The 15,802-nt window shown below is 37.3% G+C and overlaps 2 protein-coding genes across 13 annotated transcripts in view; one reads left to right on the forward strand and one right to left on the reverse strand.

Annotated features, from left to right (window-relative positions):
• Positions 1–15,802, reverse strand: part of CIZ1 (CDKN1A interacting zinc finger protein 1) — a 2,016,138-nt gene that overhangs the window by 1,331,801 nt on the left and 668,535 nt on the right. The window lies entirely within an intron of this gene.
• DNM1 (dynamin 1) overlaps positions 1–15,802 on the forward strand; it is a 1,092,771-nt gene that overhangs the window by 164,917 nt on the left and 912,052 nt on the right. The window lies entirely within an intron of this gene.

Consider the following 15,802-nt stretch of genomic DNA (forward strand, 5'->3'; position numbering starts at 1 on the left):
GTGTGTGTGTGTGTGTGTGTGCGTGTGTGTGTGTGTGTGTGTGTGTGTGTGTGTGTGCGTGTAATGCCCCAGGTAAATACACCTGATGGCTAGAGGTACTCAGGCTCAAACCCTGAACCTTCAGTACAGGTAGCAAGAGCCTAAAGTCCCTACCTACCACCACTTGTGAATTTATGCCTCATATTTTTGTTCTGTTCCTCATAAAATCTGTGGTTTTCAGGATTTTTGTGGCAAATCACTGAAGGATTGAATTCACAAATACTGACAGGCATTTGAATTTCAGACTTCATATTCTTCAGAAAATAAATGGTAACAGAAAACCTTTTATTCTAGCAATTTTCTGAGTTTATAAAATCAGTATTTGAAATTTGTCCATGTTTTGGGGCTGTATTCCTCCATTATTGGCTTTGTCCAGGTTTTTTGTGCTAAGACGCTGAGAGCTATGGTGAGAAGTGAGAACTGAATTCACTAAATAATATCCATTTAAGTTTCAGTCTTCTATCTTTCAGGAAACTGATAATTTGGCATAGTGGGATGTTGCTCTGACTGTAGTGCACAGGGCCCTGGGTTCAAGACTTGGCAGTGAAATGCATGGTGGTAACACAACATGTTATTCTAGCAACTTTCCAAAATTATACAAGCAATGTTTAAAATGTATCCCTGATTTTTGCCCCCCCCCCACCAAAAAATGAAATTGAAAATAAGTGTGTGAAGATGTGCAAGATAACCATGGCTTACACTACTGTCATTATATATATATATATATATATATATATATATATATATATATATATATATATATATATATATATATATATATATATATATATATATATATATAAATATATATATATAGAATGTGTGTGTGTGTGTGTAAGTAGACTTTTATGATGGAAATGTTATGAATTGGGTGGTTTTGTCATTATTATTTCATGCATTTTGTTTCATTGCCTACTGGAAAAATGTTCAAGCAATAAATTTAAAATGCTCTCTAAGTCAAACAAGTGTGCTGTGTTATACAAGGAATATAATTTAATAAAGTCAGGAAGGTGTATCAAAGAACATACGTATGTTTCTTGTTTTGTGTGCAAGGGCCTATGATTTGAAAACAGCCCAAAGTTAATCTTTACCCACCACTGGCCAGATGCAATTTCTTTGGATGTGGTGTGGGTTTCAATACTGTTTCAATGAATGTGAGGTTTAAGGGCAGAGACGTTTTAATGCTAAGTTTATTTTCGTTGTGAGACAGTATTGCTTTGTTTAGCAGATGTCTATTAGTGTTTGGGCATTGTGCTATAAAATGTAAAAATAAAATCCAAATAATCATTGTAGAAGTAAAGCAGTATGCACACATTAGTGTTTATGGTAAATGGGGTGGGACATTGGAATGGCTGCAGGGGGACTCTGGTGCCATATTTTGGTTGTCTGCTCTTCAGTTTGCGTTTGAAAGTTGATATCCCATTGGAGTGGTGGGGTTATGTAATTATGTATGCAAATTTTATGTTGAGCAGCATACAGTTTGTACCTATTTTGCATGGGCCTTGTCCAGATTTTTGATGTTTCCAGGTTGAGAAGTATGTAGCTGGGAATGACCACATAACTACCCACCCTCCTCTGTGATGGGGCTGCCCATCCCTACCCTGCTTCTTCTCCATCAGGCACTTCAGCTGCTAACCACACTCAGGTCAGTTGGGCTGTAGTCAGGGCTTTATCACTCTACACCACCAGAGCGGCCTTAGGCTAACCTACATCTCAACTTCCATAAACACACCAACCCCCAAATAAATAATGTGAGAACACATCTTAAAATATTTATACATTTTTTACTTAAAATATTTATAAACTTTCTGGCTTACAAATAGTTGGAGTGAGACGTTATATTGGTGTCTAGGTTACAAAATGCCTTGCCAGTTATTGTCCTTAATTCTGCACAAAATAGTACCATCCTGCAAACTACAGAAAACATACTACTTAAGATTTAGTCACTTCTCTAACATAAATCACCACCACAGCACTACTGGGTTTTGTAGCTGGATTTACTGTTGGAGAGGACTATTTAGTGTTATGTAATTTGCTCTTTTTTTCAGTCATTTGAGGTTTGCTGTTTTGCATATTCAGTGTTTAATGATATGTATATGTGTGTGTCTGTGTGTGTGTGTGTGTGTGTGTGTGTGTGTGTGTGTGTGTGTGTGTGTGTGTATATATATATATATATATATATATATATATATATATATATATGTGTGTGTGTGTGTGTGTGTGTATATGTATATATGGGGGTAGTGAGTAGTACATGAAATACAGTATCTTGTGCTGTAGATTTTTATTTGGGGGGAGGTGTATGACAGAGCTGTGAGTCACAAACCTAATTCCCTAATTTTACAGTACAGATAATGTTGTACACAGATTACACTGCCACATACTTCAGTTATCTTTTTTCTGTTTATGTGATTTTTAGGTTAGCATAGTGTTCCCTTTGACTTTAGTCATGTTGATTAATTAAGTTTCTACTGAACTGGGCTTTAAGCATTGTGTGCAGATTATTAAAAAGTGTCTCCTGAGTGTTTCTGTACTGTATTTTTTTTGTAGTATCAATTAACTTTATTTGATGTTTGGATGTTGTAGAGAGAGGATTATGTTAGGTTTCATAGTTATGTTTTTTAGTTACTTTATTTTTAATTAGTTAAGGCAATATTTTCTAAGTGGCTAGCTGCAGTCAGTGTTTTATTTTAATTCTCATTCTTTCATTTTTAACTTTTTTCATTTTATGTAAACAGATTTTATTCTGGGGTGTTGATTTAGGCGAGTGGTCTTTTTTGTTGGCAGTGTGTATGAATACTTTGTGTGTACAGTTTATGAATTGCTTTTTCATTTAGACTGAAGTTTATGGGAGGTGAGTTTTATGTTTTACTTTATATTTATTCTGCGTCACTTTTTTTCCATTCTCTTGTTTGAGACTTTTAAAGAGGCAAGAAAAGACCAAAATCTCCTTGCCCATGTCTTTCTAGTCAAGCTAATCTGCCATGGTAAAATGTCATGCCTACACTGAATAGTCCTTTATTGGTACTTTTCCACAGGACCATGACCAGTGGCTGCCATACCTGTACAAAGCTGGCCCTTTCATTCTGTCCACAGGACCATGACCAGTGGCTGCTCTACCTGTACAAAGCTGGCCCTTTCATTCTGTCCACAGGACCATGACCAGTGGCTGCCCTACCTGTACAAAGCTGGTCCTTTCATTCTGTCCACAGGACCATGACCAGTGGCTGCCCTACCTGTACAAAGCTGGCCCTTTCATTCTGTCCACAGGACCATGACCAGTGGCTGCCCTACCTGTATAAAGCTGGCCCTTTCATTCTGTCCACAGGACCATGACCAGTGGCTGCCCTACCTGTACAAAGCTGGCCCTTTCATTCTGTCCACAGGACCATGACCAGTGGCTGCCCTACCTGTACAAAGCTGGCCCTTTCATTCTGTCCACAGGACCATGACCAGTGGCTGCCCTACCTGTACAAAGCTGGCCCTTTCATTCTGTCCACAGGACCATGACCAGTGGCTGCCCTACCTGTACAAAGCTGGCCCTTTCATTCTGTCCACAGGACCATGACCAGTGGCTGCACTACCTGTACAAAGCTGGCTCTTTCATTTTCATTTGTCTCATTTTTTTTTGTTCTGCTCCTCATTAAATTTGTGTTTTTTCCTGGCAAATCATTGAGGACTGAAGCCTCTAGTGACAGATATTTGAGTTTTAAACTTCATATCCTTCAGAAAATGCATGCTAACACAAAACATTACTCTACCAACTTTCTGAGTTTATAAGAGCAATATTTAAAATCTGTCCCTATTTTTGGGCCTTTGTCCCTCCATTATTTTAGGTTTTCTGCAGATTTCACGTGCCAAGAGGCTGTGAGGTACGATGTGGAGTACCTATTGTGCACTGGGAAAAGAAGAATTGTTGGGTGGAATGGAAAGCAATGGTCGTGACCAAGAAAGCAAGTTTGTACTGAAATAAGTTACCAGTTATGAACATAATAAAACAGTTGATACTGGTGCTGCAGATTAATGATGCTTTTTTTGTTTTGAAACCAGAGTGTATGAGTCAGAAGTGCTATTGTTTAACATGGACTAGACAATGCACTGTTCTCGGTAAAAGAAATCACTGACTGTAGCCATTTATTAACTCTGAATACTTCTTGTGTGATACATAGAGTAGGCATTGTTCTCCTGACAGTGGTGATTTAAGATGTATCCAGTCAAAGTATGGTGACAGTGACAACCAATCACCTCTGCAAGCATCATCCTGTTAAAAAAAAAACATACAGCATGCACTCAGCACCTTGTTGAACTGATCTCATATCAGCTGTCTCATGGATGTAGGTGACATTTCTACAGACACAAAACTTGTTTCTCTATGAGGACCGCCACTCCATCACTAAAATTGTTACTGACGTAGTACTTTGTTACTGTTTATTTTTTTCTTGTGTTTAATTAAAGAAAAGCATTATCTTACTTACATGGCTTTTGTTGCCTACAGGCACAGTGATAAGTAGATTCCAAAACAGTTTGCAGTCAGGGCAAGACATTGTACCATGTTGTAATCATTCCGTGAACGTCTGTGATCTTGGTGCAGTGTCCAGCCATGATAGCAGATTCTTCTGGAACTTATCAGAAGGAGTAGAACTGTAGTTGTGTATCTAAAATGATGGTCAAGTATTTTCACTGTTAGTAATATCTAATCTGAGAGAGGACAAACGGACACTTGGCATACCTATCAATCTCTCAGCACAAAAAATCTGGACAAAGTCTAAAATAAGGCGAGAGACATAGGCCCCAAAAATAGGGGCAGATTTTAAATATTGCTCTTATAGACTTAGAAAGTTACTAGAATAACAGGAAGAGTGTTAGCATGCCATTTTCTGAATGATATGAAGTGTGAAATTCAAATGTATGTCATTATTCAGTGACATCAAACTTCAGTTATTTGCCAAAAAAACTGAATTTTATAATGACCAAAAATGTGAGGCAAAAATCTTGACATTCTGCAAAAATGTGGGCAGTTATGAGGTGGGAAGGGGAGAGAAATATACCTGTGAGAACTTGACAGTGAGCAAGTGTGAGTATATAAACATGTATGTGCATAAACATGTGTGTGAGAGTGTTAATGTGCGTTCATATGTGTGTGTGTGTGTGTGTGTGTGTGTGTGTGTGTGTGTGTGTGTGTGTGTGTGTGTGTGTGTGTTTGTACAGCACTCACAGAAACTGTGTGTGTGTGTGTGTGTGTGTGTGTGTGTGTGTGTGTGTGTGTGTGTGTGTTTTGAAATGGCAGTCTCTGGGTCCAGCATTATTTATTTATTTATTTTATTTTACATTTGTTGACTGGGCTAGTCTAGCTGGATATATGTCCATTTTCAGTAGAGGCCCAGGGAGAAAAGCTCCAGGTGATAAAAAAATGCAGTTTTAACATACATACAGACAGTGACATATACAATCAAGATTATGCTAAAAAGGCTATACATAACAAAATGGTTGAGACAAAGGCATATACAGTCAATATGCAATATGGTACAAAGGTAAGGTACAGAAGTTATACGTGATGCACCAAGAGGAATTAAATTCAAAGTGTCTATTGGTTACAGTTCCTGCTTTCATTGGTAGTAAGCAGCATTTAACTAATATAAAAAAGTAGAATTTAAGAGATTATACAAAATAAAGGAGAAAGGATTAGTCAGGGTTGCTATAAGGGCATAACCAGTGTGATTTCAGGTGTCTTTTGAGTTTTTGTTTAAAGACCAACAAGGAAGGAAGTGATGTAAGATCATCAGGTAGTAGGTTCCAGTTTTTACCAGCTGTGTTAGAGAACAGTGAGTTCCCTGCCAAGTTGTTGGACTTACTTATGCTGACTAGTCGTTTATTAGAAGATTGTAATGAGATAAGATTTTTATACGGGATTATAAGGTTTGAAAGTATAGGGGTGTTGTTTGGGTGATTTAAGATCTTGTGGGCTATGGTAAGTTGAGACAGTTGTAGCAGGTTTTCTATTTCAAGCCAGCCCAGCTGCTTTAGATTCAGACAGTGTTGGGTTCGGAAAGGATTACCAGTGGCAAATCTGGTGATGTGATTATAAGAGTTGGCCAATTTGAGAAGATTATTTTTAGACAGGTTAGTATATATGGGGGATGCATAGAGAAGTGTAGAGATAAGATAGAAATGGGCAATGGTAGATCTTGCTGCTGGTGTAAGGAATGGCTTAATTCTGTATAGGGACCCCATTTTTCTATGTTGACTGTTTTTATAGTGTTATTAATATGGGTGTCAAAGTTGAGATTGTTGTCTATTGTAATACCTAGGAGTTTGGTGGTAGAGTCAGGGGATATGAGAGTGCCATTATTAGATACGACTGAGAAATTAATGGGGGAGGACTTGCGAGTAGGTGTAAAGAGGAGGAGCTTTTTTTTGGGATTGAGGAGGAGGCAACGTTTTGAGAACCAGGTCTCCAATGAGTTAAATACTTTCTGAGTTAGAGATTGCAGTTCTGATGCAGAGTTGGCTGAACATATGATTATTGAATTGTCTGCATATTGTATGCAAGTAGCTTCAGGAATAGCTAGGTATAGATCATTGATAAATATTGAGAATAGGAGAGGTCCTAGAATGGAAACTTGAGGGAACCCGAGGATTACTGGTAGGTGGGAAGAAAGACTATTCTCCCAAAGCACTGCCTGCTGCCTATCAGTAAGGTAGGAACTAAACCATTGTATAGTCTGATTGCTAAGTGAAAAAGATTTCATGATATTTATAAGAAGAGTATGGTTTACCATATCAAAGGCTTTTGAAAGATCAATAAAGAGTGCTGAAGAGAGAACAATGTCATTACGGTTTCTGTTAATGGAGTCAGTGAAGGATAGGAGGGCAGTAGTAGTACTGTGAAATGGTCTAAAGCCATGTTGGCTGTTAGCTAGTAAATTATGCTGAATTAAATGGTCAAGTAGCTGGTGATGAATGCATTTTTCCATTATTTTTGCTAATGGTGAAAGTAGGGCAATAGGCCAATAGTTAAAATATTCATTTGAGTTGCCCCCTTTATGTAATGGTATAATGTGAGAGATTGTCCAGATGTCAAGGATGGTACCCTCATTTATGGTTCCCTTAATGAGGATGGATATAGGATATGCTACTGATTTGGCTGCCTTTTGCAAATATTCAGCTGTAATTTGGTCATCTGAAGGAGTACATGGCTTAAATTTTTGGATAAGCTTAAAGATGAATTTAGTAGAGTTGGGTTTCAGGTGGAAAGTAGGGAGGGGATTAGGAGAGGAGGTAAGAAGGCTAGAGTTATCAGGGGATAGCTGGCAGGCTAGAGATTGAATGGCCTCTGTAAAGAAGGTATTAGCAGTTTGGATGGGATTATTATGATTAACATCATGTGGGGTTGGTGACCTGGGTGTAGGAGTCTATTGATACTCGCCAAGAACATTTGTGGATTATTTTGGTTTGTTTATTGTAGTTTGCTATAAAAGTTCTTGTTATCTGAGAGAATAGCCTTTTTTGTTTCATTTCTCAAGAGTCTAAAGGTTTGCTGGTCGGTAATATATTTTTGGTAGCATGCCACCTAGACCAAGCTTTGTTTCTGCCTAAGATTTTCTGTCTGGTTTCTTTTGTGAGCCAGGGGGGGGGCTGGTTTTGATTTGATTCTAATAGAATGTTTTGGAGCATGCTGGTCAAGGATAGTCAATAATTTTTCATTGAAGTATTTGACTGCCTCTTCAAGTGAGAGTGTTTTTAGAGGAGTCCAGTCACAAGCATTCATCTCACATTGAAATAGTACTGGGTTATAGTGTTTATTGGAGCTTGAAGTTCTATATGTAGGATGTTGGGAAATTTCACTTTTTTGTCTGATAATGTAGGTCAAAGAGTGGTCGCTAATGTCATCTAGTAAGATTCCCACCTTATATGTTTGGAAATGGTTATTAATAAGAATCCAATCTAAGGTACTCTCTTTATTGTTTTGTTTGTTAAGTCTGGTAGAAGAGTTGATGATTTGAGTGAAGCTGTGGAGATTAATGTGAGAAGTAGGATGTTCAGTGTTGACACACTTCCAATCAATATTAAAATCCCCTAGGATTATAGTTTCTTATGGGGAAAGAGATCCAGCTAAGGATATCCTCAAGTGTGCTAGAATTATTGCCAAGTGGCAGATAGATACAGATGATATATAAGGATTTATTTGAGTTAAGCTGAATTTTGGAAATAAGGATGTCTGCCTTATTATCCTGAGGGGGATTATAAGGTGAAGTGGTAACTTGTAGGCTGTCTTTAAAAAGAATTGCTACTCCCCCTCCCTTACGTTTTTTTCGGTCTTGTCTCAGTATACTGTAACCTGGTGGGATAATTTCATTGTCTTGAGTTCTAGGTTTTAACCACATTTCTATCAAACATAGTATATTGAATGAGTGAACATCTAGGAGTGCGTGGAGATGGGGAATTTTATTGTTTACGCTGCGGATATTGAGATGTGCTATCATGAGTGAGTTAGGGGGTTTGGTGGTGGTGAGTGGGGTAAAGGAGTTGGGATGACAGGATTCAGTTGTTGAGACACTGGTTAGGCCAGGGTTAGGATGGATGTCTCCATCTTTTAAGGATTGTTTTTTTTTAATCTAAGTACGGGATTATGTGTGTAGTTAATTAGATATCGAACTTTCCTGGCTGTGAGAGTATTGTATTTAATGTGGGCCAGTCTGTGATATTTGGATAGTAGGTAGCTAGGTATAGAAGTTATATTTATATGATTATGGGAGATAATAGGAGTTAGAGTGGATGTTTGTTTAGGAGGATGATGACACTGGAAATACATAAGGTTTTCAAAGTAGGTTAGGAGAGGCTGAGGTTAGGATAGATGTAAGTGTAATAATGAATAATAACTTAGTTTTAGTAGAGTTCATTGTTATGGGCATACTGCTATGTAGTTTCAGGGTAATATAAGTGTAGTAGTACAGAAGAGAGGCAAGCAGCTAGATAATAGATAAGATTAATTACTTTAAGTTGTGGGATGAAGGGAAGAAGATAAATTAAGTGGTGGAATGGTGTAATACATTTAGCTAAAGAATTGGGAACCTCTGATTGGTAGTATGAGTAAGGGGGGTTGGTTAGGAGGTATAAGTCTAGGACCTCTGGGGGTGGCTGGAATTGGGGGGGTAGGGTAGGGGAGTGGGTAGAGACAAGAGAAGGAGGAAGCCTATCTAGAACAATCAGTAAGAAAGCTTAGAATGTAAGGTAAGTAAAGTTAGAGGTGGAAAAAGAGGTTGTGAAAAAAGTAGTGGAAAGGATATGGGGATAGGTATGTACAATCAAATAGATAAAAAGATGATGTGGAGTTACTTACAAAAGCAACTTGGGCAAGGGATTGGAAGTAGATTAATATAAGGTTAGCAGGCAAGCTAAGTGGAGGTAGGGCTGGTAAAATATTAAAAAAAAGATATAGCTGGTAAGGATGCCACCTAGTGGACCAACTCAGAAGTACAACAGGAGGCTCTGAGAGGGAGAGAACAGATCAGGGAGTTAGGTTAGAAGGGGCTAGTATAGAAGTATTTTGCTAGTATGGAGGGTGGGTACAGAGGCTGCAAGGGTGAGGCTGCTGGCTTTCCTGGCTAGGAGCGACCTGTTAGCCACCACAAAGTAGTTGTCACAATACTAGAATATGTTGTAAGGTTTAGGTGACCAACATACTTTTGCTTCCTTGTTTGTTTTATTTAAAAAGTTTGGGGAGCAGGTTAGAAGATGCAATGAAGAAACAGCAGGTTGGAGTGGGTCCTTAGCTGTTGGGTCAGATGAGTCAGTTTCCAAGGACAGAATGTAGAGCTAGACAACTGGGAACTTGTTGTGATAGAAAGTGTAGAGCATAAGGTACAGTGGGGAGAAAAAAGAATTTACTTTAGTACAGTAAACAAATAACTTGGACTAAGTTGCTATTACAACATCTAAACATAACACATAGATGTAGGATACACAATAAAATACTAAACTGTATATTCCTAAACTAGCAGATAAAATAGTGAAGTCATACATTGACTACCAGCATTAAAGCAGTTAGTGTCAAATATCACCAAAGAATTAGCAGTATTGTATTATAAATCATTGTTGTATGAGGCACGATAATCAGATAAATTCATATATGTATGATATAGCAAAACAGTCTCATCAACATGTACATTTAACAGCCATAGGCAACTTCAGAAATTCAAGTAGCAGGGCAAATCAAGTTAAAATCAAATTTCTAACTTATCAGCCAGCAGACAACTTCATAAGTGCAGGTAGGAAGAGGCTTCTGGTCTAAAACCTGGGAAGTAATGTATTAGTGAGTCTACAAAATATATATAGTAGCAGGAAAATGCTGATTTCAGAGGGTCAGGACTATCAGGTTAGGCATCGCTCTTATATCTCTAGGTATGCTATAGAGCACAAGATGCGTGCTTCTTCATCGGACCATTCAGCACATGTATCAGAATGGACTACAAGCTCCCGCGTCAGAAAACACTATAAATTAAAGCATTTCCAAGTCATTTATGACTTCAAAGCCCTTCCAGCAGTATCACACAAAGATTGAGATGAGCTGCTCAGCATATAATTTGCAAACTAACTAGCAGGTTGCTTGGAACTGTGATCCATCCTTAAGGAATATCATACTAACCACTGCCTATATATTACAGGTATGTTACAGTGAATACCTGAATCATCAGAACTGGAGTGTAATAATTCTAGAAACTGTGTAACTGTGGGGTAAGAAACTTTGTCATTTTATCTCACTGTTGTGTGATCTTGTAGCTAGTATATTAAAGATGCAGGTGTCTTGGTCCCCCCCCAACCCCACCCCGAAAGGCATAGAAAAAAATATGACTTTTGTGCCTCTTTTACATCTTCCAGCTATTGCTTTATAGTAGATTGTACACAAGATATTGTATTGTGATGAAAGGTTCATCGATGATCCAATAAAGACCCTCTATTCATATATATAGATATACAGATATAGCTATATGAACAGATATTATTGGGATCTGCTAAACTTTGGTGAGACAGATAACTGAAGCAGTACTTGCACTAGTTTGTGATTTATTGTGTCCAATTTAATTCTCTGGACTATTTTACTCAGACCCTTGCTGCATCTAAAACTAGTTCTAATCTAAAAGGTAATCCTTTCATGTAAGCTATGATTTTCAGGCTGTGACACACTAGCAGTTTCTGTAACCATAAGGTAAATCTGTGAAGATGCTTACAGTAGTTTCATACTTATTTTTGAACTACCATACCTTTAAAATGGAGTCAGTTAAATTGTTTGTGCTGCATCAGTACAGGGTAAATGTGAAGTAACTTAGAAAAACAGTGTTTGAAAGTAGTAAACATTGCATCCATATGTGCTTAAAAAGACTAGCGTTCAGCAGATATGTCTGTTGTTGGCTGACTCTAGTTGCCTGTAATATGACATGACTAATAATCTGTTACATTCAGGTACGTGATACCTAAACACTTTGACTGTACAGTGGTATGCTCTTATAACTTTCGTCCCTGGCATTATTCATCAGAAGTAGCCATGAGATTAGTTTTATTCATCTAAGATATGAGGAGTATTTCCCTGTTCTGCCCTTTGCACACTGCAAATATCACATTCTTGCGATTTGACTGCTGTTGTTTGTGTTCCATCATTGCAAACACTTACACCATTTCTGCTATTTCTTCATGCATACAGCAGTTTAGGTAGACTACAGTAATGGTAGATATTTGCTTTCAACTTCTTGTAAAATTATACTCTACTTCATACCTCTCAACTGTCCATATTTTCGCCATATATTTTTGGTCTATTCCTCATAAAATTTGTGATTTTCTGATAAATCACTGGGATAATCTGAGAATTGAAGTCACTAAATAATGACATACATTTGAGTTTCAGACTTCAAATCTTTCAAAAAATGTATGTTAACACAAACCCTGTTACTCTAGCAAGTTGATAAGTTTATAAGAGCAATATTTAAAATCTGTCACTATTTTTGGGACTTTGTCCCCCCATTTTGTCAGGCTTTGTCCAGTTTTCTTGCTCTAAGAGGTTGAGAGGTATGCTCCCCTTTATCAACTTCACTTTCTCAAAAGATACAATGCTGACTACACCAATATATGTGTATCATAGTATATCATTCTGTATGCTGTCGCAATCCATGCAGTAGCTCAGATTTATTTTTCTCTTACATATCATAGTGCATATTAAAGCTATACAAAGAGAGAAAGTGCAAAAAAATGTAAGCATTTGTGCACTGCTGTAGACACTGTAATGTATCAGACTACACAAAAAAGTCTTCTTTTTTCCTCCTGGATTTCCTTGGTAAGTAGGTCAACACATTATCAAATATCACAGTACAAAATAAGTAAAATAAATGAACATCTCAGTTGCAGACTTTGATAATAGTGACTGCAGGGCTATAAGATATACAATGATGTCTCTATGTCTGCAAAATCTGTGAACAGCAATCTGATCAGAACTGGATAACTGCAACAAGAGGAAAAGGCTTCTGACAGCAGTACGTGAACTAGCAGCATTCCAGTTAGATATGTCATCTGATATTTTAACAAAAGTGGATTGTCTCTTAGCTAAATTAGTGTAATTACTGGCTTTGACAAGGCCACCAAAATGTGAACTATTTATGTTTGTCTAAATTATTTATTATACTTTTTTATGTTTCATCACTTCTAGGTTATAAATGTTATTTTGGACCTGGTAAACTCAAGGAAGGGTGTCATAGCTGGGTCAATAGACAGTGCAGTTTGTCACCAATTTGCCCTTGTGCAGTGGAAAATCATATACATCCTTTAACTTCTGAGGGGTGCACAGTGCACCCTTCAGAATTTAAAGGATGTATATGATTTTCCACTTCAGCAATAGTACAGTTAGTGCAGGGGATTAAGACTTTGAGCTCTTAACAACCTGCTTCATGTAGTCCAGTGTATGAGGTTTGATTCCTTCCATTTCCATTTGCCTACTTGTGTGACTCTAAGTCACTTAACAAATAATGTTGCTGGTTTAGTCCTGAAAAAGGACACTTTTGTCTAGCTGATTTATCCAGTCAACAAATAAATTAGAAGAAAGAGAGAGAGAGGAGGGATTTTCTGCTTCCCAATTATACCTCTCAACTGCTATGATTTATGATTTTTGCTCACAGATTTATGCTTGTTCGTCCAAGATTTACTGATGCTTTTCATAAAGTTAGACTTATTTAAGGGAACATGTGTTATTAAATAACTTAACTGAGTATATACAAAGACTCAGTAGCATTAATGATATGAGCTGTAATACATGAAAACCTTTTATAATAAAAACCAACAAAGCACTCCTCTTTCTGTCCCTTTGTTATGATTTCCAAATGCCAATGCTATGATTTTTAATGCTGAAAGTTTGATAAGTGTATTCTCCAGCTTAAAACCAATGACCAGCTGTTCACACTGGGCATGGGTATTGCTTTTAAATCTCTACCTGGCAGGGCAGTAACAGCTTGGCTTACTTAATAGAAATGCTTAATAACTACATAACATACTTGCATACGTACGTACATGCATACATATGTATACATAAACTTAAAATCATTTGCTGTGTTATTCCTGTGTAACAACAGTTCATTCTCTACCACATCATCAGTACCACTATGTTCATATGCAGTGACACTAAGGGTGACCATTTCCCCCAGTGTCATGTTTCCGGTTTTGTACACTGGTGGATACCCATTCTATCACTGTTTAAAACTGAAACAGCAAAATAATCTCCTACAGTAGCTAATGACAGTAGCAGGCATTTATCTCACTCCATTTTCTATTTTTATACACAGATAGAGGGATTGCTCAGTTCCTTACTGTCATGTTTCCCAGTCTTAGGCAGAAGAAATTGCACAGTCTGTCAGCTTCCAACTCCTGATATAAAACATGTAATTTAGATCCCAAATCATAAAAATAACTATTGTTTCTTTTCTTTTTATCTCTTGTCATTCTCCCACTTCAGACCCATGAACCCAAATATAAAATTAATTGTGGGGCAGCAGTTAGCATTATTGCCTCACAGGAAGAGGTTCTCCAGTTCGATTCTCAGCTGGGGTACCTTCTGTGTGGAGTTTGCTTGTCCTCCCTGCATTCATGTGGGTTTCCTCTGGGTGCTCCAGTTTCCTCCCACATTCCAAAGACACGTCTAGAGTATTTCTCCCCAGGCCTCTGCTGAAAATGGGCTCTGTCCCAGTCGGACTTTCCAGGTAAACAAATATTAAATAAATAAATAAAAATAACTAGCGATAATTTATTAATACTGTATGCAGCCTAGTGTCAAAAGAAATAAATAAACAAGGAATATATATATATATATATATATATATATATATATATATATATATATATATATATATATATATATATATGTGTGTGTGTGTGTGTGTGTGCATAGATATATATATATATATATATATATATATATATATATATATATGTGTGTGTGTGTGTGTGTGTGTGTATATATATATATATATATATATATATATATATATATATGTATAGATATATACATATAGTGGGTTTTTTCTGTTGTTTTTTTTGGGGGGGATGGCCTCTATCCTGTCCCATATGCAGTAGACTCCACAGTGACATCAGGTAAGCAAAAGTAAAACCCTGTACCTTAACTTGCTTGACTGGACAGAGCTTCAGGAATATCAGCTCCTTAGACTATAGTAATGTCTTCAGTTATTGAAGGTGGAGTGTAAAGTGAGTAAAGTTATTGTATTGTTTTTTTGAGGGACTTTCAAGAGATGAAAACAATGTACAGCAGATACTGAGTAAAGAGCAAATTCAAAGAGAATATCTATAAGCTTAGCACACTGTTTAGCATTTTACTACTGTAATAAAAATGGTAAAACATGAATGTAGTAATATGCTTTAATAAAATTTTATTTTAACAAGATATTCAATGTTTCACTTTTAGAAAGGGATATGACAACATTTTAGCATTTTGGACCCACATTTTTGCTGTGCACATCTGACCCCAGAGGTGACATTCACGCTGCAACTGTGAAACTAACCTTTGTGATTATCAGGAAGCATTACCAATGTTGCAGTATTCCTGCCATCCCTCTTGTCCCCCTTCATCAGATGCACATTTACCCTGTCTGGATGGCATCACTCTTGTTCTCCTTAGACTGTTGTCCGACTGGGCAGTCTTTCTGAGGTCTGTGCATGCAGATGTCACATTTATGATCCATGGTTTATGGCCTTGCATGTGATGTCTCACACACCTAACAGCAACCAGGCTTAAGCTTTTGCATAGGAGCTGAACGTTCGGGTTGCCTGAGGCGGAGGATCCAGTAGGCTGAGAATCTGAGCTAAGAAATATTTATAGCTAGCAGTGTTAAGAGCCTGCATTTGTGTATACAAATGCACAATTGTTACTGCAGCAACTTTTAATACCTGGCCATAGATTTTTCATAAATTCACAGAGTTTACAAGGCAGAATCAATCCACAGACCACAATCACCTTGCCAATAACCACTCTCGCAGAGTACCTCCTGCTTCCAGGGTCGCAAATCAAGTCAGGCTTTGGATTTATTTCTTTATTCATTTATTTTTAAACACCTTTATTGAATTATCACTTGGTCCTGAATTTATTTAGAAATACCTAACCAATTGTCAAGTTTTGTATTAAAGAAAAGTGAAGTAATTGGTCTGTTTTATACGTAACAGATTCCTGAGATGGGGAAGCACTGCATAATAAATCTGTCCCTCTAGCATGTCTTAT

The sequence above is a fragment of the Protopterus annectens genome, chromosome 16.part0 (genome assembly GCF_019279795.1).
Source record: "Protopterus annectens isolate FY-2018-M chromosome 16.part0, PAN1.0, whole genome shotgun sequence".
Classification (NCBI taxonomy): domain Eukaryota; kingdom Metazoa; phylum Chordata; order Ceratodontiformes; family Protopteridae; genus Protopterus; species Protopterus annectens.